The 22,138-nt window shown below is 46.6% G+C and overlaps 1 long non-coding RNA gene across 1 annotated transcript in view; it reads right to left on the bottom strand.

The window, feature by feature from the left end:
• LOC135969363 (uncharacterized) overlaps positions 1-17,738 on the bottom strand; it is a 29,158-nt gene extending 11,420 nt beyond the window's left edge. The window contains exons 1-2 of the long non-coding RNA XR_010584558.1: positions 17,663-17,738; positions 11,239-11,345 (exon numbers count right to left, since the gene is read on the bottom strand). This is a non-coding gene — a long non-coding RNA (uncharacterized lncRNA). The remainder of the gene's footprint in view (positions 1-11,238; positions 11,346-17,662) is intronic.
• Between the last annotated feature and the right edge of the window lie 4,400 nt (positions 17,739-22,138).

The following is a 22,138-nucleotide window of genomic DNA, read 5'->3' as shown; positions in this document are numbered from 1 at the left end:
TCCACAGAAGAAAGTCCAGAGTAGGTGTTGAATAATTGGCATCTATTGTCTTTGGAGGTAGACTCTGAAACCAAGCTGTGAGGGCCTATACTTTATCTGGGAAGTGAACTAGGAGGTACTAGTAGGGGTGTGGGGAGATGAGGAAGGGAAGGGAAGGCAGTCCATCACAGTGTGTCATAAGCAGGTCACTCCTGTGGACAACTGGACTCATCCCACTACTAGTTACCTCTGGAGACGTTGTAGAGCACACCCCTGAGTTGTCTCACCCAAGTTGTGAGGAAGCTGGGGATTTAGCCACCAACTCCGATCAATCATGGGCTGCCAGCTACTCCTAGGGGCATGTATCTTGTGCAGAGTTGACAGTGGCCAAAGTGGAAGGCAGCAGTGGCAGAAAGGAAGCCAGCAGGTATGAACTGGTCCCCAGGAGACATGGGCAGGGCAGTGGTGGCTTTGGCTACACAGTCCTCAGGTTGCTCAAGTTTAGCTAATCAATTGCATTTGACTCAGGAAATGTATTGCTTTGTTGGTGCCAAGTCTGATGGGATTGTGTCACTGTAGTGCCCTAGGACCGTGGGTCTTAGTCTCAGAGGCAATGTGATTTCCAGCCATCTGGGCACAGCTCCTGCTAACAAATCTGCCTCCGGTGGATTGTCTTTTCTAGAAGGCAGCCACAGAGACAGAGTTCCAGTGCTCATTCTTTCTTCGAGAGAGCTGTAGAATGAGCCAACATCTGGTGCCTTGGGTATCTACGTGATAAGCATTCAGCTGAGACCAGCAATTCATCCTCTTAAGAGGTCACCAGACCACAGCTTTTGGTCAAGGTGACCTGACAGGGCTGCACTGACAACTAAAGAATAAAGCAGTGAGGTGAAGTCTGCTGACCTGGGGGCACCATAACAGTAGTCTCCAAGGCCATATTCCAGGACTTTCTATGTGTCTCTTGGTTCTAACTTAATAGCCAGCATTCATGGAGCTGCTTCTACACATGAGGCATTAAGACCAAATGTATTATGTCAAGAGATGAATGGTGTTAGCCCTGCTTTATAGATGAAGAAAATATAGGCACAGAGAAATCAAGTATCTTGCCAAAGTCAGAGAATCAACAAATGACAATACAGTTGAACCCAGGTCTCTCTGGCTACAGAACCCATAGTTTTAGCCAATATGCTATATTTTATTTATTGTACAGGTTTTCCTTGTTAACCCTGAAGGGTTATGTCCAGTAATGTGGAGCAAACTGGCTCCCTGAAGGTAGAAGAGAGGATGGGAATAGCTGTGATTTGGAGCATCTGCCAATTTCTGTGGTGTAAATACTCCTACCATGGCCAATTTCAAGCTCCTTAGAATTTAACAAGTGGCTTACAAAATTCCAGAATGTGGAACAATTGGCTCCCACAAGCCAGAAGGAACCAGCTCCAGCCTTCCACTGGAGATACCACCCTCCCAGAGGTCTTCATTATCAAGGTTTTTAGAGAATATTGTTGAAACAGTTTCTTTCTTAGCCATTCCACTCCTTAAATCTTGCCCAAGAGCTCTAGGATTATAAATGAGATCTTGGTATCATTCATTCAACAAACATGAAGTGTCCATAAGGCATGAGGGGTGATGCCTCTTAGGGAGACACAGTTCTAAACTGTCTTAGGTCCAGTTTTCCAGGAGCAGACTCAGAGGCAAAGATATGTGTGCTGAATGAGGAAGTGTTGCAGGAAAAAACACAGGGTGGTGGGGAAGTCAGATGGGAAGGGGAAAGGAGCAAGCAGGGGTATGGTGGCAAGTCAAGTCCTATGAAGCAGCAGTCCCCAACCTTTTTGGCACCAAGGACCAGTTTCATGGAAGGCAATTTTTCCATGGACCAGGAGGGTGGGGGGATGGTTTCGGGACAACTCAAGCACATTACATTTATTGTGCATTTTATTTCTATTATTATTACATTGTAATATATAAAGAAATAATTATACAACTCACCATAATGTAGAATCAGTGGGAGCCCTGAGCTTGTTTTCTTGCAATTAGAAAGTCCCATCTTGGGGTGATGAGAGACAGTGACAGATCATCAGGCATTAGATTGTCATAAAGAGTGGGCAACCTAGATTACTTGCATGTGCAGTTCACAATAGGGTTTGTGCTGCTATGAGGATCTAATGCTGCTGCTGATCTGACAGGAGGTGGAGCTCTGGTGGTAATGCGAGCTCTGGGAGTGGCTGTAAATACAGGTGAAAATTAACTCTCTCACCTGCCTCACCTCCTGCTGTGCAGCCTAGTTCCTAACAAGCCATGGACAGGTACTGGTCCATGGCCCGGGGGTTGGAAACCCCTGCTGTGAAGGGTACTTTAGATTCAATCTTGCAGGGGAGCTTTGGAAAGAGTGGGGTGCATCTGGGGTGTCCTGATGAGGGGTGATATGACGAAGTATTTCTACTTGCAATTCTCACCACCTGTCATTGGTTAAGGGCTGTCCCCAGAGGGGCACACATTTTCAGGTACCGCCAGCACTTGACTGGTGCAGCAAGGCTCCAGTTGTCTGATGGCAGCCCCTGATGAAGAAGCGCAGGGATAGACTGGTAGGAAACAGAGTCCCTCAGGAGCTGGTGTAAACAGAAACAGTGAAGGGGTTAGGTGCAGAGCTCTGAGAGTGTCTACTTCACAGTCATTCACTCGACCAGCATTTACGAGAGCTATAGTGTACTGAGCACTGTCCTAGGTTCACAGGACCCAAAGATGAATGCAAACAGCCAGGTTCCCTGTTCTCAAGGAGCAACTAGACCCCGACGTGATCTAGTGAGAGAGCAGAAGTCTGAGCAATCCAGATGACAAACAGATCATTAGCAATTGGGATACATGGCTACAGGAAAACTGTGGGGTCATGAAAGAGTAAATAAGAAGACAGAAGGTGGATTGAGGTGGGTTAGAGAAGGCACTCCTCACAGTTTGGCAGGGAAACCCTAGGTATTCACTGAGGATCTCAAAAGAGTGTGCAGGTGAACAGCTAGTCTTCTCTGGTCTTTGAGTTTTTTGGGGGGTACTAGAAGACCTGTGCAAAAACACAACAGGTACACCAAGACCACAGATTACTTATGGTGAGAAAGATTCATGGTTACATAAATCACCTACCCAAATTTATGTTGCAATGTTTTCCTAAGCAAAGCCCTATATACCACTCTAGTCCTTAAAACCTACTCAAGGTATGTTTATGCACAGAGATATTGGGACTTCCATACTTTTGGTTACTATGAAACCTGCAGGCTCTAGAGTCAGAGTGCCTGAGTTCAAAACTGGCTGATCACCTAAGTAGCTGTGTATCTTTGGACAAGCAGTTTAACCTCTCTGTGCCTCAGTTTCTTCATCTGCAGATAGCGGTAAATGTACCTACCTCACACAGGTTGTTTTGTAAACAGTAAATGGAAATGAGTTGATGCTTGCAAACTGCTTAGCACAGTCTCTGGGCATAGTCTAAGTACTAAAAAGGGAGCATTATTTACATTATTAGATATTATATTTGAACAGATGTCCTTGATATGGTGTTAAGTGAAAAAGTGAGATTTTCCAAGAAATAGTTTGAACGGATGTTCTCAAACTTTGGCCTCAGAACCCTACAACTTTAAAACTACAGGAGCCCAAAGAATGTTTTTAAAAATATGTATTTAAAATATTTATTAATTCAATAGAATAACAATAATAAACCCCTTATATGTTAACATGTATATCATATTTTTATGAAAAATAACTATATTTTCTTAAAAATTAGTAAAATAAAGTTGTATTGTTTTTACATTTTTGCCAGTCTAATCTTTTCTTTTCTTTTCTTTTCTTTTTTCTTCTTTTTGAGACAAGGTCTTGCTCTGTGACCCAGGCTGGAGTACAGTGGCACGATCACAGCTTACTGCAGCCTCGATCTCCTGGGCTCAAGCGATCATCCTCCTGCCTCAGCCTCCCAAGTATTTGGGACTACAGGTGCACACCACACTATTTTTTTTTTTTTTTTTAGCAGAGACAAGGACTCACTATGTTGCCCAGGCTGTTCTTGAACTCCTGGGCTCAAGTAATCCTCCCACCTCAGCCTCCTAAGGTGGTGTTGGGATTGCAGGCTTGAGCCACCATGCCTGACCTCAATTTCTGTCTTAATTGAAGACAGCCAGATTTGCATATATGTTCTTCATTCAATCTATTGTGATGCATTGTTTTGGTTGAAGTATATTTTAAAATCCAGCTTCATACAGTTGGAAACAAAAGGACAATTTTAATACCCTCTTCAGAAAACTGTGGCTATTCTTTTTTGATACTGTACCAAAACTCAACAAGTGGTAGTTTTGTAATGGTTAGGTGCAACCTGAAATCTGAAACCCTATCAGTGAGCTTTTATATTTTATCATATTAAAATCAATCTATGTTGTGTTTTAAATGGACCTTTAACCCATGTGTGATTCTATAACATTATATCAACTATTTGGAAAATATTGGTTCACAGAGTTCCACACATCTACCAAATGTTGACACATTTTGTTATATAATATCAAAAGGTCACATGTGTTAATATCCACACTGATCTTATCAGAAGAGTCTTCAAACATGGGGAAGCCCTCACGCACATAGTGGAGGATGTAAGTTTTCCAGAAATTCTATTTTTTGATGGCAAGCTAAAATTTTTTCATGGGCAGCAATGAGAAAGCATGAGATTACTACCTAGCCTTAGTCTCACATAAACTCAAAGCTTCCCTCCCTGATTTCCCTCTTCTTCAGTCTTTGCCACGCACCAGAGGTCCTGTCTTTCAGCAACGCTCTTTGCAAGTGAGGTAATATTGTATTAGCTTTTGTGTGTCACTGATTTTTTTTTTCTTTTACCTTTTTCTATATAGTCTGGATAAGCCTATTGTTTCTGCATCTAACCCCGCTAGCTTCAAATTACTTTCTCCTCCTCCCTGTGGAATGGCGGGTTGGTTCCCATGAGCAGTCAAAGACAAGACAGGGAACAGTATGAGGTCACCTACTGAATAGTTCTTGAATCAGTCACCTTCCCCCACTCGTAGCCACCACGACTTAGCCAGAACCCACCATTTTCTTTGGCTGGGATTTTGACAACAGGCTCATAACAGGTCTGCAGGCCTCGAGTGTGGAGGCCTCGCCTAGTCCGTTCCCCTCTGACCAGCCAGAGAGCAAATCTGCAACAGTCCTGCCCCTGATACCTACTGCAACCTGGGAGAAAGGCACAAAGGAGGGTGCAAGGCCCATCTCCAGCCCCACACATGTGGACCCCACAGAACGCAAGTTCAAGAGCTGCCAACCCCTCCCATACACACACAGTTAGTTGCCTCTCAGATTGGCCTGCTGGACAAAGGCTGCAGCGGCCTCCCTGGAGAAGGAAGGGGGACAATAGAAATAGGTGTGCACAGACCCCAAAGGTAGGTTCAGGGTGTTTGGAGCAGGAGTTCCAGGTATGTAAAGCATGATGCATAAAGAAGTAGGTGTAGGTTCCAGGTGGCATATCCTTTGGGATCACCGACTCCTCAACCAGGTTGTTAGGGAGGCTGTGGGGTCCAGGGCAGAGTCTTATAAATCACACCCTAAGCAAGAACCTCAGGTGCCCATGTCTAAAGGTGTAACGATGTACAAATCTAATCTACACGACCCTGCATCAAGCCCCTGAATGGCTCCCCATCACCCCATCACCCACAGGATCAAGTGCCCATGCCTTGGTCTACCAGGCCTCTCCCCATCTGGCTCCTGCCTACCTGTCTTTCTTGCTCTTGACTGTGTCTGGCTCTGATCCCTAGGTGCCCCATGCTCTCTCACTGCAGGGACTTTACAGCATGTGACCTCCTCTAGGCCTTGCCCTGGATGACATCTCATCTTTGCTGTGCTCTGCTTGGGGATCATTCTTCCCTGGCACCCCAGTCCCCCAGCTCTAGCCTAAAGTCTGGGTTGGCTTCTGGTCTTCGGCCTTCACAGCTTTCATATCCTCTCTGTCCTCCACCAACCACAAAGTATGACAGCTAGCACTAGGCAGTGCTCACTGCTTACAGCTAAGGGTACTGAATGCTTCCAGTAACTCTACGACACGCATGCTGTGTTTATGCCCATTTTACAGATGAGGGAACTGAGATGAAGCATAGTAACTAATTTGGCCACAGGGCCAGCTAATAAGAGAGTCAGGCTCTGAGTTTAGACACCAAGCTTTTAACCACTGTGCCAGTGATTTTCGGTCCTTAAACTTTTGAGTACAGCAGAATCACTGGTGTGCACACGATTGATGTGCAGCAGAGGGGAGGAAGTAAGTTTATTAAAGTGCAGACTCCTGGGTCCCACCAATCCAGAGATTCTGATTCGATAGGTCAAAGGTGGGGCCCAGAAATCTGCATTTTCATAAGCTCCCCAGAGGATTCAGATGCAGGCGTTAAGGGGAACCACACTTTGAGAATCACACGCTTTCCTGCCTAACCGCAAGTCCTAAACTGCAACCCGTAAAATATAATTAGGCCTTCTGGGCTCAGCAGGGCCCCTGAGAAGGAGGAAGAAGACACTGCGTGCATCTAGCAAGTTCTCCACGCCACCTGTGGTGGTGGTTGGAGTGGGGAAGGCCTTTCCCTGGGGGGAAGATACACACCCTGGTTGCATCATATAGACACAACACCAGAGCCATAATCTGGGGTGTCCGGAAGCCAGCACACCCTTCACATTTCTGTGACAGTGTTCAGTTCTGGCTTGGCTATAACTGCTTGGAACGTGGTCTGTCTGCCCCACCCCACTGGCTGCTGCTAGTTAACTGGAAGCTGTGGCCAGAGGGAGTATTGGCTGAGAACATAATTAGGGAGCCCATTCCCAGCCGACCAGCAGGAGGACTTTTGTACCTTGTCCATCTCTTCCCTGAGACTTGTCAAGACACTCAGTGGTTGGTCAGCAGCCCTGGCTTGGGCACCGTAAAGCAGGGAGGATGAGGGGCAGCAAAGAGGACTATGTGGGGACCTCAATGGGTGGTCTCCTTCAAGCCTTTCCAGCTCTGCCCGCAAGAACATTGTGACAAGTCCTCTCCTTGGAAGGAGGAAAGAGATGTGTCCTCAACTCAGGGACACCTGGGGTGATCTGAGACACGGCCTTTCTTTCACCCCATTGTTTCCTCTGCCATAATTTTCCATTTTCCCCTGCCTTTCTTTCTTTCCTTTTCTTCTTCTTTTTTTTTTTTTTTGAGATGAAGTCTCGCTCTGTCGCCCAGGCTGGAGTGCAGTGGTGTGATCTTGGCTCACTGCAACCTCTGCCTCCCGGGTTCAAACTGTTCTCCTGAGTCAGTCTCCCCACTAGCTGGGATTACAGGCATGCACTACCACACTCAGCTAATTTTTGTATTTTTAGTAGAGACAGGGTTTTACCATGCTGGCCAGGTTGGTCTCGAACCTCCTGTGATCCTGACCTCAAGTGATCTGCCCATCTCACCTCCCAAAGTGCTGGGATTACAGGTGTGAGCCACCGCGCCTGGCCTCCCCTGGATTTCTATTCCTTTCTCACTCATCTTCTTCCCTCTGTCTCAGCCCACTTTACCTTCTGAGAGAGATTATTCTCAGAGTCCCCAGTGAGTCATCTGTAGCCAGGTTGTGACCTCCTGACCAAGCAGGGCCAATGGGATTTCCCTCCCAGTGACCTGGCCTTGGGGCTCAGACTTACGAATCAAGTCACTTCATGGACTAAACCTTTAAGGTGCATAGACTTGGGCTGGAGCTGCCTGCACTGGGGTGGCTGGGGTGGCCATGCTGGGCAGGCATTCAGGGGTCACATGTTCTGGTGTGCAAACAGAAAGAGCTCGGGGCTGGTCTACAGCAAAAAGCAGGCAAAGGAAGCAGAGAAAGAGAAAAGTGCTCCCTAAGAACCCAAAGAGAGAGGAGGAAATGCCCATTTGCTTCCTTCCAGCTTTCCAATTCCCAGCACCAGTCTGTTGTGAAGAATTTCTAGTCTTAAGCGAGAGGATACCCAGATGAATGCTTGTCCTTGTGACCCACAAGATAACCTCACTCCTCAGGACTGCTTTCCCTGTGTTTAAGTTAGCTCAAGTGAGTTCGTTTTGGTCAAGCAAATCATCCCTGATGAAGACAGTCCTGCCAGGAGAGGTGAGTCCTGGGCTGACACACCCGGTGGGTTACAAACACTGGCTGAGCTTGGGGCTGTGCCAGGCATAGGATTTGATGAGCAACGAAAGAGATGCTGTCCCCGCTCTCTGGGAACAGTGAGGGTGGGAGGAGTCAGAGGTGCAGAGAAGCAGGATGGGGCTTCATCCTCAGGGAACGGCAGTGATAGAAGCTTGAGCAACCATCATTCCTATTATGTATGTTAAGCAGAAGAGCTGGGGGCAAGGTCAGAATGCCAGGATTCAAACTGGAGATCTGCCAGGGGCTAACCATGTGGCCCTGCGCACGTTTCTTAAACTCTAGAGATTTCGATTTTCTCAGCTATGACATAGAGATGGTGACCCTCAGAGTGCACTTATACTTAGAACAATGCCTTGCACTTAGGAAGTACTTGGTATTTGTCAGCTATTATTTTTTTCTCTTGGTGTTGGGGAGGGTGCTGGGTAGAGCCAAGCATCTTGAATTGTAGTAGCAGGGCCATATCACTGAAGATTTTATAGATCCAGCAAAGGAGTTTTGATTTTATGCAGAAAAACTATGGGAAACTAGAAGAATTGTAAGCCAGCAAGGGGCCCTGTTAGATGAATGCTAGAGTTTTCAACCAGCCTCCAATGTGAAGACACTGCTAATTGTTACAACCTGGCCAGGGGCCAGGGAGGTTCGACTGGCCTCTGGTGGGTAGAGGCCAGTCTACCCACTGGTAGATGGTGGGTTGCCACTAGCCATCTTACAGGGCGTAGGGCAATCTTGTAAAACAAAGAAATATTTGGCCCAAAATGTCAATAGTGCCAAGGTGGAGAAAGCCTGGATTAATGTATTATAAAGAAGAGAAATTCTCAAAGAACTTAACACAGAGCTACCATTCAACCCAGCAGTCCCATTACTGGGTATATATCCAAAAGAAATTGTTCTACCAAAAAGATACATGCACTCGAATGTTCATTGCAGCACTATTCACAATAGCAAAGGCATGGAATCAACCTAAATGCCCATCAATGGTGAACTGGATAAAGACAATGTGGTACATATACATTGTGGAATACTACGCAGCCATAAAAATCAACAAAATTATGTCCTTTGGAGCAACGTGGATGCAGCTGGAGGCCATTATCCTAAGCAAATTAATGCAGGAACAGAAAGCCAAATACCGCATGTTCTCACTTATAAGTGGAAGCTAAACGTTGGGCACTCATGGACATAAAGATGGCAGCAATAGACACTACAGAGTACTAGAGCAGGGAGGGAGGAGGACAAGGTTTGAAAAACTAACTGTGGGTACTATGCTGAGTATGGGGGTGATGGGATTAATTGTACCCCAAACCTCAGCATCATGCCATATACCCAGGTAACAAACCTGCACATGTACCCCCTCCATCTAAAGTTGAAATTATTAAAAAAAAAAAAAAAAAAAAAAAGAGAGAGAGAGAGAAGAGAAATTAATTAGAAATGAAACTTTCCCACCCCAGGGGCTCAGTTTCCCCATCTATCAAAAGACACACATAGGAGGATGTAGAAGGCTGAGTGCTGTGTGGCTTCCATGCCTGACCTTCCATGATATGCTTATTCTCCTGTTGCGATGGGCCCACTGTCCTGGACCCTTCTGACACCAGCTATGTGGTCCTGACCCTGGGCTCTCTGAGCGTCTCATTACAGATAATCCTGACGGGGCCAGAGAGTATATGAAGAAGACAGGGCTCAGGATCTAGTCCAACTGTGGGATTAGATTCTGGCACCACCCCTTGCCAGTTATGAGACCCAGAACAATTTTCTTTGCCTCTCTGTGCGTCAGTTTCTCCATCTATAGAGTAGGACTGATAACACCTCCCCAGAAGCACAGGTTCGAGGGTTTGCAAAGCTCTCGTTCCAGCCCCTGGTTCATCACAGATGTTCCATCAACATCAGCTCCAACAATGTGAGACTGCTAAACACAAGGGGAAGGCGTGAGAAATGCAGCCAAGTCGATGTCCATTATCCACGGAGAAGTCATTGCAGACAGGCTCTCTCCAGAAGCCTGTGACAACCCCCATCAGTCAGAAGGAGCTCAGGGAATGTGTGCTCCTTTGAACTAATCAGGGAAGGAGAGCAGGAAAACAAAAGGAACCTTCAGAGTAAGGCAGGACTTGCAAACTCAGTGCCACGAGGGCCAAGGAGGCAGCAGACTGTAGGGTTAGGTATGAAATTTAAGTAGTAATTACTTGAGTGAATAGCACCAGAGACATGGAGACCAGAAGTGCCTCCCTCAATCCGGCCACTGCACTCCAGCCTGGGTGACAGAGCCAGACTCTGTCTCAAAAAAAAAAAAAAAAAAAAAAAAAAAAAAAAGAAGTGCCTCCCTCAGAGGGGCAGGATGGCAGACCCGAGAGGCCGGGTGCTATTTCAAATACCAGCTTGGCCACCCACCAGCTGTACAAATTTAGGAAAAGTGCTTTGCCTTTCTGTACCTCAGTTTCTCTATCCATAGAAATAGAGATATGCAGATAAAAATCATACCTACCTCAAAGGGTTGCTCTGAAAATTCACTATCTACAGTATATATAGGCACAAACATCAGTGTCCGACACAGGGTCAGCACTAGGGATGTCATTGCGGCTGGCTTCTGTTTCCATCTTATGATAACAGCACACAATCTGAATTAGCCTCAGTGTCAAGCAGTGTGGTCTGCAGACCAGTGCCATCAGCATCACTTGGGAGCTCATTAGAAATGCAAATATGCAGGCTTCACCTCAGACCTACCCAATCAGAAACTCTGCATTAATTGGCTAGGTAACTTCAGTTAGAAAAATTAACCTCTCTAAGCTGTGGATTTCTTATCTGTAAAATGGAGATTTCTAGTATCAGCCACCTCCTCTTCTGCACTCGGGGCTCTAGGATGGCTCCGGCCTTTTGTCAGTTGCTGGGCTCTTTTCTGCCCCAGGACCTTTGCTTTTACCGTTCCATCTGCCTGGAATGCCCTTGGCTCTCCCCATGGCTGCGGTGCTATCTTTTAGGCTTCAGTTTAAATACCACCTTCTCAGAGAGGCCTTCTTCACCAACTCTGCCCCATCTCCCGTTAATCCTTGTCACTACACTCACTTATTTCCTTCAGGTGCTAATGACAATCTGCAACTCCCTTATTTTTGAGTCTACTTACTTGCTTCTTGTCTCCCTTCAACTCGTGTCATATACACTCCAAGAGGGCAGGAACTGGGTCTCTCTGTGCACAATGACTGGCACAGCGTGTGCGTTCCATAAACAAGTCTAGAAGGAATGGAAAAGCCTATCATAGAAGAACAGAGAGTGCTCATCACAGCACCAGGCGCAGGGTGAAGTCCCCATAAGAACAACAGGACTGTCCAGTTATTATCATAAAATAGGCCACCATGTAGCCCTGGGCTTCACAAACAGCTACGCGGAGCAGCACAGGCTAGCGGTGGCCTTTCTGTCCCTGGCACCCGCGCTTAGTCTGCACTGTGTGACCCTCGCACACAATCATGTAACAGGGCTGCTCTGAAGAAGCTGCCTCATTAAAATATGGAAATAGTTGTCACGTTGCTATCACCCAGCCCAAGCCATCAAGTGCTCCAAATTGGTTTTTGCCATTTCATACGGCACAACATACATTTGTTAACTTTTCAAACAGTAAACACCACCTGCAAAGTGCCTTTAATATTTAATGTAACTATAAATTGTTTTGAAAATAAATCCAGCCATGTGGAAAAGCAGCAGAAGGAATGGGAAGCGAATCCAGGAACCTGCTCTGCATGGGGGCAGAGCGGGCTGCGGGGCTGAGCCTCCAATTACTGGTCAGGCACTTGGATGCCCCACTTCAGTGCTTTATGGGGCCGATGGGTAATGATTGCTTCCCCTCAATGCTCTGAGGATTCTGACCTCATGACAGTGCTTATTTGGTTCTCCAGAGGACGTAGGGTAAAGCTACAGAGGGGGTGCGCGGGTGCACCTCCACCAAAACCATCTTGGTGGGGAGCGCTGGTTAATGCCAACATTACCCATGGCCTTGGTGGGGAAAAGCATGTCAGCCATGAGCTCTTCTGGCCAAACCAACTGGTAACACTGCCCAGTGTCATGGGATGTGTGCTTGGGGCTAGTGACTGGTCTGTGACAAATTAATTTGTCACTGCTTATCACATGCTGTATTTGCTCCTTCCTGTCTCTCTCTCCATCTCATTTCATGCACTATATAGAACTTCAGAAAAGTACCTGTTTCTGTCTTACTTCCCTCATAGGTCAAATTGGGATGCTAATGATACCTACCTCATTGCATTACTGTAGGTTTAAACGTGTGACTGCCTGTAAAGCGGTTAGGACAATGCCCAGCATATGGGGCCATTTTTAAATGTTTGCTGCACCGTCACCACTGCTGCTTCTGCCACTGTGAACAGACATCATGCCACCTGCTGCCTGTGGCCCTCTTCATTCCCACTGTGGCTGTACTGGCCTCCTCTTCATGCCTGGTGTCCTCCATGCTCCCTCTTGCCACCAAGCCTTTGCACGAGCTGTGTCCTCTGCCTGGAGCACTTTTCCTTTCTTTTTTTGCCCGGTTACTCTCTTAGCTATTGGCTCAATCAGCTATTAGGTTGGTGTAAAAGTAATTGTGGTTTTTGCCTTTGAAGGTGTGAGCAAAACCACAATAACTTTTGCACCAACCTACTGAAATATTGAACTTCAGGGGAAAAGCCAAGCTCTCTCCTCCTGGCATGTCAGTCACTGACTAAATCTCTGGAGCTGGAATGGTGGCATTCTCTGATTAGCACACACCAGTCATCTGCCCACGTGTGGCCGAGGCCAGAGGACCAGGATCAGCAGCCCCATCAGAAGCCACATGCCGTGCAGAGAGGGGCTGATAGAAGAGAGTTGCTCTTCTTGGCAGACAAAACCATCATTGTCCATTACAATGAGATGTGTGTCTTGGCAGTCGCCATGGAAACCGGGTGAGGACCAACTGCTGTCAATCAGTGACCAGTTAGGCAGCTATTACTTTGATCCATGCTAGAAGAGTGAAGCCTGATGATTTGCAAGACATTTCGAAGATACAACCGAGAGAGAGAAAGAAGATAATTCTGAGGCTTCTAACTTGATACCCAGAAGAGTGAATGACACCACTGGTGTCTTATTATTGGCCTCATATGATGCAACTAAAAAAACTGGGTGATTATGGAGGGATCTGACATAAAGGTATCCAGCTCAGACTGGGAGACAATTTTGGGGGTGAAAAGGGAACCTAAAGTCTCTCAATTCATACCCTTTAAGTAGACACATACATATAATGCTGGCACTAATTCAATTAATTAGTAAAGGGGTGCTAATGCCATGCTAGCCATTGGCTGGCCCTTCTGGCCAAATTCAAAACTCATGTATATTATGTCCCCGGGCTCTCTTGATTCTTCTGGACTTGGCAAGGGCTCTGCTGTGGGTCCATCTTAGTGTCTGTCCCCTTGATTCCTGACTCTCCCAGGGATCATGTTCCCCTGTGTGAGAAGGCTGGCTCCCTTGTGGAGTAACTTCTGAATAGCCACGGAGTTATCAGAATGGCATGAGAACCCAGATGGACCCATGTACAGAGAGATGCTCTGTGCTCTGCCTCTCCCTATGCTATCAGGCATCTCCAAATAGCATGCCCCAAAGACTTCTCAGTTTTCCTTCCCAAACATGACCTCCTCATCTCAGTAAATGATACCATCATTCACCAAGATCCTCAAGCCAAAAGCCTAAAATGTGAATTCCATCATTCCCTTTCCCCTACACCCAAACTACCAATATATCTGGTTGGCCCAGGTTCTCCCCAACCAACATATATCCCCATCAACTGTGTTCCCTTCTAGTCCAGAGGCTGGCAAATGTTTCTCATAAAGGGCCAGATACTACAATGCACTATCCACATGGCAGCTAAAGTGATCTTTAAAAAGTAAGCAGCGGTTGTCTCTCTCTGGCTTAAATTTGCCCAGTAGCTCCCCATTGCCCTTAAATGCAAATTCAGTCTTTCCATACTGTCTCCACCCCTCCATGACCCGGTCCCTGCCTCCTCTCTGACCCCACGTTCTGCCCACTCTTTGTCCACACTGCTCCACACCCCCTAGTTTCCTTTCTACTCCCCAAACACTCCAACTTCTTTCCCTTCACTCTTCCCTGGGAACATTCTTCCCCCCACCTCCCCCACCAGTTCTCTCCACATCTGGGTTCTTTTTCATCAATTAACTCTTGCTGACTGGGCACAGTGGCTCACGCCTGTAATCCCAGCACTTTGGGAGGCTTAGGCGGGTGGATCACTTGAGGCCAGGAGTTCAAGACCAGCCTGGCTTGAACCCTGTCTCTACTAAAAATACAAAAATTAGCTGGGTGTGGTGGCACGCACCTGTAATCCTAGCTACTCAAGAGGCTGAGGCAGGAGAATCCCTTGAACCCAAAAGGCAGAGGTCGCAGTGAGCCGAGACTGCCACTGCCCTCCAGCCTGGGCAACAGAGCAGAGTCTGTCTCAAAAACAAACAAAAAAAAAAACAACAAAAAAACCTCTTGCTTCCCTGAAGAGAACCGTCTGACTCTTATCTAATGTGGCCCCGTCTTTTCCCCATTGTCCCATCTGAAATTATCTTATTTGTTCAACTGCTTGTTGTTCATCCTTCTGGAACATAAGCTCTGTGAGAGCAGGGACTTCATCTGTCCTCTCAGCACGCACATCAGCACGCTGTAAATCCTCAAATAGTTGCTCACTGAGCAAAGACAGGCTCCTGGTCTATATTTCTGGGCAATGCCAGATGTCTGTGCACCTCAGATTTCTCCAGCTTTCCCAAGCCCTTCCTATGCTGGCCCAGAAGAGGGCTGCCAAAGAGTTCGTTCCCTGCGTGTGACAAAGCCTGAAAAAAAACACGCTGCTTGTCTGAGTCATTGTGCTTGTCCAGGGACCTCTGTGCAAACTGATTTGTGATTGCAAGGCCCAGCCGATAGAAGGGCGGCTCTTCCAACAGCTGGACTCTACATCGGAGCCTCTTTAACAACAGATGTGATGTGGTGGAGAGGCGGTGGGAGGCCGGGTCCCACGGAAGCTCCCATGCAGAAACCCTGCCGTCTGTTCCTGGTACTCCCTGACATGTGGTAGAGCTTACAGAGCTTAATTTCCTTGTTTCCAAAGTGCCCTCTCCTAGGCGCTCTCATAGCTCTCATTTGCTCACTCTCATCTCCCAAACCCCTGCCCCCCTTCTCCCTTTTTCATCAAGGCATTGAGACCAGAGACTGCTGGTTGCCACCTAAATGCTTTTTGTCCCTTCTTCCTTGGTCATAGAAGCCTGATTTTTTTTTAAGATGGTGATGAACCCAGCAAAGAGACAACATTCACCCACCCCTTTTTCAGGTAGGGGTGGCCAGGTGATGATGTCTGGCTAATGACATATAAACAGAAGTGCCGCTGGAACTTCTGGGAAGAATGATGAAAGTAAGATGACTTCAGCCACTATCTTACTCTGCTGGGGCTGCCATAAAAGAATGCCACAGACTGGGAAGCTTACACAACAGAAATTTAGTTTCTCACAGTTCTGGAGGCTGGAAGTACAAGATCAGGGTACCAGCATGGTCAGGTTCTGGTGAGGGCTTGCTTCTTGCTTTCTGGTTTGCTTTTCTCCATGTGTTCACATAGGGGAAGGGGACAGAGAGAGGGAGAAAGTAGGGGCATGGAGAGAGGCAGGAGAGGGAGAGAGGGAGAAAGGGAGAGAGGAGGAGAAAGACCCTTTTCCTCTTCTTCTGAAGCCACCAATCCTATCAGATTAGGATCTCACCATTATGACCTCATTTAACCTTAATTACCTCTTAAAATCCCTATCTCTGATATAGTCTCGTTGGGAGTTAGCTCTTCAATATATGAATTTAGGGGGGACACAATTCAGGTCATCACAGCCAGGCATTACATCATTTAGTTCTTCCCTTCCTTCTGCCTTCCTCCCACCTGGAATCCGATGTGATGGCTGGAGCTTCAGCAGCTATACTGGACAATGTGGTAACCTTGAGAATGAATGCCAGGTGCTGAGGCTGGAAGTGCAGAAAGATGGAAAGAACCTGGGTTGACTTTGTGGCACCATTATATTATCATGGAATTGTTAGGAGTTGCTTTATGTCAGAGCTCTGGTTCTCAGTCACCCTGTATATTAGAATAACCTGGGATCTTTGAAAAATGCTCATGCCTGGATGTCACTCCCAGAGATCCAGATATAATTGATCTTTTGGGGCGCAGCCTAGGCATCATGATTTCTTTTAAATGTCTCCTGGTGATTCTAATGTGTTAAGCTTGAGAACACTGCTAAAGAAAAAATCCCGGTGTAGGGGAATTGATTGTGTTTTAAACAATGGTATTTTAGTTTTGTTATGCAGACTAACTCAACTTCAATGAGAAATCTAATTCTAGAAGATGAATCACTTCCGTCTTCTAAGATTTTTCAGAACAAGCACCGCCCAAAGCCATCAGGAGACCTGGTCGCATCCTACCACATTCAAGAGTAGATATGGGTAGATATCAATTCAAGCTGAATGGTGACAGATCTGTGCAGTATTAAGTATAATTTTCTGTCCTTTCGCTCACATGAATAAAACAGTGTGTGTAACTTAAAATAAACTTCAGGATTAAAATAAGCACTCAAATTCAAAATAGTCAGATGTGGTACTTTTGTCAACAAACATCTTTTCTGAAAGTGAAATCCATTGGTAAGGATCATTAGAGGCCAATGAACTCTTCTTTCCTGTGATCCAAATGTCCCTCCTTGTCCCCAGCCCATGTGGGAAGAGCTCAAGGGGAGGAGCTCGGCCAGCTGGTGAGAGAGTTGGCTTAAAATAAACAGGTACCAGGGTTCAACTCTCAGCCTCACCACTTACAGCTGAGTGCTCTTGGGTAAGTCACTGAACCCCTCTGTGCTTCAGCTGCTTCCTGTGCAAAATGCAGTTCATGATTTTGTCCAGGACTCAGGACTGTGGCAAGGACTAAAAAGCAATGTCCAAAAAAGCATTTAGCATTATGCCTGGCCCATAGTAACTGCTCAGTAAATGTCAGCCATCATTCTTAGGCTATGGCCAGCCACTCTTCCCGAATGATGTGTCCTTCCCCTTCATTTCTGGAAAACAGTGCCAAAACAGGGCTGCTTTTATGAATAGGGTACTAAATGAGCAAACACATGTCTGGAAATAAAGGTAATTCATCCCTGGGGAGATAGCATCTCCCAGGTTCAGGGGTTAATGGGCTGGAGGATTCATAACAAACGGTGCCCGAGACAAATTGGCTGATGGAACTGAGCAGCTATTGTTGCTCAGACAGCTCTTCAGCTGTGGCCCATTTATTAGCATGGCTGCCGGAGAAACAAATTAAAAGGCAAGCCCCTCAAAGATAACAGAAATTGAGTGCGAGGGGCAAAACGCCCTGAAAGTTTGAGCCAGCGACAGAGAGGCCATGCTTCTTCATCTGCTGCCAACCTCCAAACACTGAACTCTGGAGGAGGCTGGACGGGAGCCAGCCTCTGACGGCGTGTGCTCTCTTCGGTAAATATGGGAACTGCCAAGAGCCAAGCCCGTGGAAAAGCACTTACAGATTAGAAGCAAACACATGGCAAGCAGGACCCTCTGCAATCGTAAAATGCATCGTGGAGGAAGAGGAAAGGAAACAAACCATTCTCTTTGGGACTGTCCATCTGGAAGCGTGGAGCCAGGAGCATTATTACAAATAAATGTATCCAGCCCAGCAATGTCTGGGAGTCACTGGATGTTTTCATCCTCCTGGAGCCTTTGGAAGAGCTCTGTCCACAAATACAGACTTCTGAAGCTGCAACAGAACCCTGGTGCTGGGACACCAGTTCTGCCCTTCACCCCCTGTGAATTGGTTTAGCCCATTTTCTAGGGAAGGCTGGGGAGTGGTGAGGGCTTAATACTCCAGAAGCTTTGTGAGTGGGGGTGTGAGCCTGGAAGGGAAGACTGGAGGCCTCGCAGGCTGTGGGATATGTGGCCAAATGGAGCATTGGCCTCTGTGCCCAAATGGCTTCTACTAGACTTTTCTAGGTGTGACCCTGGAACCATTTTTATCCTGGGGTGCTGACTAATAGATTCCTGGGTCCTACTTCAGACCTCCAGGATCAGCCTCTCTGCAGGGAAGTGCAGGGGTCTTACATTTAATATCGCTTCTTAGATGATTCCTATGCACACTAAGGAAGTGCTTCTCAAGCTAGAGCATGCGTGCGCCAGCATAACCCTGACAGCTTACTAAACACAGATTGCTGGACCCCACACTGACAACCACTCCTGATTCAATAGGTCCAAGGTGGCACCTGAAGATTTGCATTTCTAACAAGTTTCCCTGATGCTGGTGCTGCTGGTCCAGGGACTACAGTTTGAGTAGCACTACAAGTCTGCAAACCCACTGAACTACAGGGTTTGCTCTCAGGCTGAGCAAAGTTCCATTTGTCAACAAACATGTACACAGCCCCAGTTGGGTGCAACAGCCCTCTATTCCTGGGCATCATGGTGTCTGGGAGCTAAACTTTCACTCCTACGCCCCCAAAGGAACCTGAAGATGTTTGAGTTAATAATGACTCCAGGACGAGTTTGTGCTAGGACTTTCCTTGTAAAAGAGAAGGGTCTAAATAGTGGTTCTCAACTTTGAGTGAGATTTTAAAAACACTCCAGTGCTGGGGGAAAATGTGGGACCTGGGCATCATCCAGATTTTTAAAGTTGCTCTGGAGGAGTCCAACGTGCAGCCAGGCTAGAAAACCTAGCACAAACGTTGTTAACTCTGACTACCATCAGTAGCACCCAGGGAGTGGCTAGAAAGCATTACATTGGGCCCCACTCCTCCCTTGCGATTCTGACTTCCATGATTCAGGGTGGAGCTTGGGCGCTGGCATTAAAACAAAAGCTCTCCAAATGTTCCACAGTGCACCTAGCGGCAGGGATCCAGACCTGCCAGCCTAGTGGAAAGGGACTCAGGAGCAGTAAATCCTGGGAAGGCTTAAGGGGTGGAATGAGACCAGAGACTGGGGCTGATTCATTTGGATCACCACAGTAAATGACAATGGTAAAGCAAGTCACAGTTGTGTAAAGCAGTTTTATGAAGTGCAATCAGAAGAGATTTCTTGTTCTTACCCCATAAACAACTGCACACTCAAACTCTCTTCCTTGCTGGCCTGAGCAGGAATTTGTTGGAGGGGAAGGGAGGCTAAAAGCTTCCTCTGCCGACTTCAGATGTGCCTCCTCTGGGATGCACAGAGCAAGGGGTGCCCCTGCAGCCATGAAGCCCTATGCAACTGGGTTTCCACAGATCTGCAGGGGCCTAGGAGGAAGGTTTGCTAGAATTACTGCCCCATGTGACTTTCTTTTAAAAATTAACTTGCAGATACCTGGGTGCTATATCAGCTTTCTCAACCTGGAAGTTGGACCCTGGAGCCTGCATTTTGAACAGATGTTCTGGGCAATTGCCATGTGCATTATAAGTAGGGAACCATTTACATGAAGGTTCTACCTACCTGAGCAAAGGTGGAAGTTGGGAGAGACAGGGCCAGAGAACAGAGTGACTAGTTCTTTGCCATCTTTGGTTTCCCGAGGTCTCTGCTGGGCAAAGAGTCTCTCGGAAAAACCATTCCTTAAAGATAAGAGCCTGACTATTTACCAAAATTTACATATAGGTCCAATAAATGGAGCTGACTTTACCCATGCAGGGCTGGACGTCAGACTCAGCTGTCTCTGTCATGATGCACTTTTAAGGCCTTTTTAACAGAATGAGCTAGATTACTGGCAAAGAAATGAATTTCTCCTATCTTCAGAGAATTCTAAATCTCCTCACTAGAGAATTAGACTGTCTGTCCCATTTCCAACAGTGACACATGTTGAATGGCCCAGCTTTGGCGAATGGTCCTGGCCTGCCATGTCTTCTCACAACAAATGTTTCCTTGCAGTTTGCTCACTCTGGGGTCAGTAAGAATTTCAAATTGGGACAGAAAAAGAGAGAACTGTTTTAAGTGGGCTGACCTTGGCCTTCACAAATTACCTCTGAAGTTCCAGGATTTGTGAATGACCCAGAGGTCCATGATCCACAGTCATGCACCATTTGAATGAAGCATGAATTTGGATGGTGTGCATCTGGAAGCAGGGAGGGGAACTGGGTCTCACGGCTGGGAAGCACCAGCACCTTAGCTTTGTGGAACTTACGACATGGTGGAAGTTCTGTTTCTTGGCAAAAAATGGTCATGTGGTTGAAGAGAAAGTTTCAGAGGATATAGAAATAACCATCAACTTGTGGTAGGAGAATGGCACTGGGTGCTCATGGAGCTTTACAAGACACGTGAAGTGGGAGGAAACCAAGACACGTGAAGTGGGAGGAAACCAGTGTCAGCATTTCCAGTGCTCCAAATTCAGGATCCCTGGAGGTTTCAGAATCAGTCCTCCCAAATATTTATGGAAAGAATAACAAATGCTTGCATTTATTGAGTGATAATTATATGCCAGGCAAGGTGCCAAGAGCTTAGCCCACATCATCTCCTGTGACCCTCACAGCAACACTCCAAGCGCGTACTTTTACGATCACCATTTTCTAGAGAAGGAAACTGAGCACAGAGCGGTTGTCCAGTTTCAACAAGAACCCACAGCCAGACAGTGGCAGAGCTACGATTCGAACTGACAAACACTCTCTCCTCACCCAAACTTTAGTTCGGCTCCTCTGAGCCCTCTATTCAACTAGGCCTCAAATATGGCCCCAGTCCTGCCCAGCAAAAATCATGCCAAGCCAGTTTAGCAAAAATGTCTTCACCTTTGATCTCTGATCACCCTTGAAATCTGATCAATTTCCTCATCTCCTACCCTTAATGTATAAGTCCTTGACCTGCCTTTAGCAAGAATCCTGTTCGGTCAGTTTAGCAAGAATTTCCCAACCCTGGGTGTCTCCTCTTCACAATTTTTCATCCACTGACTCTCCTTACTCTGCTCACTGACTATAATCCCCACCTGTCCTTTCTGTATTCAGAGTTGATCCCCATCTCCCTCCCCTATTGCAGCACCCCTACTGTGATGGTCTTAAATAAACCCTTCCTTACCTTTTAAATAAGTCTCAGAATCATTCTTTCATGAACAGAACATAGGCAGTTGGACTCTGGTACCTGCACTCTTAATCCACACAGTATCCTGCCAGACCAGCTCTGTCCAATACAACTATAATGGAAGCCACATGTGTAATTTTTAATTATCTAATAGCCACATTGAAAACGGAGAGAGAAACAGGTGAAATTTTTTTTAATGTTTTTACCTAGTGTATTTGAAATGCCATTTCAACATGTCATTGATTGCACAAAATTATTAACAAATATTTTACATTCTTTTTCCTTACTAAATATTTGGAATCTAGAGTGTATTTTATACTTTAAGTACATCTTAATTCAGATGAGCCACCAGTGGTAAATGGCTGCAGTAATGGGCAGCATGGGGCTGGGTTATCCCCTGGTGGGCAGGATACTTGATGTAGTTTGGATGTGTGTCCCTGACCAAATCCCATGTTGAAATGTAATCCCCAGTGTTGGAGGTAGGGCCTGCTGGAAAGTGATTAAATCATGGGGGCAGATTTCTTATGAGTGGTTTAGGACCATCCCTTAGGTACTGTCCTCTCGATCATGAGTTCTCACGAGATCTGGTCATTTAAAAGTGTGTGGCACGTCCCCCCTCCCTTTCTCTTGCTTCTGCTCTGACCATGTGACATGCCTGCTCCCCTTTCGCCTTCTGGCCACAATTGTAAGTTTCCTGTGGCTTCCCCAGAAACCAAGCAGGTGCCAGCATCATGTTTCCTGCACAGCCTGCAGAACCGTGAGCCACTTAAACCTCTTTTTTTCATGAATTGCCCGGTCTCAGGCATTTCTTTATAGCAATGCAAGAAGGGACTAATACAACGCTTGAGTTGGAAAATTTTTTCATGGGAGTGCCTAGGGTAGAGGAAGCACAAGAGAAAGGAGGAGAGGAGAATGAAGAGACAAGGAAACTGTCTGGGACACCTGGGCGCATGGCTGCCTGTGCAGCTGGAATAGAGAGATCA

This window comes from Macaca fascicularis, chromosome 2 (genome assembly GCF_037993035.2).
Source record: "Macaca fascicularis isolate 582-1 chromosome 2, T2T-MFA8v1.1".
NCBI lineage: Eukaryota > Metazoa > Chordata > Mammalia > Primates > Cercopithecidae > Macaca > Macaca fascicularis.
Note: the sequence above shows the minus strand (reverse complement) of the source record. Positions and strands in the feature narration are given on the sequence as shown.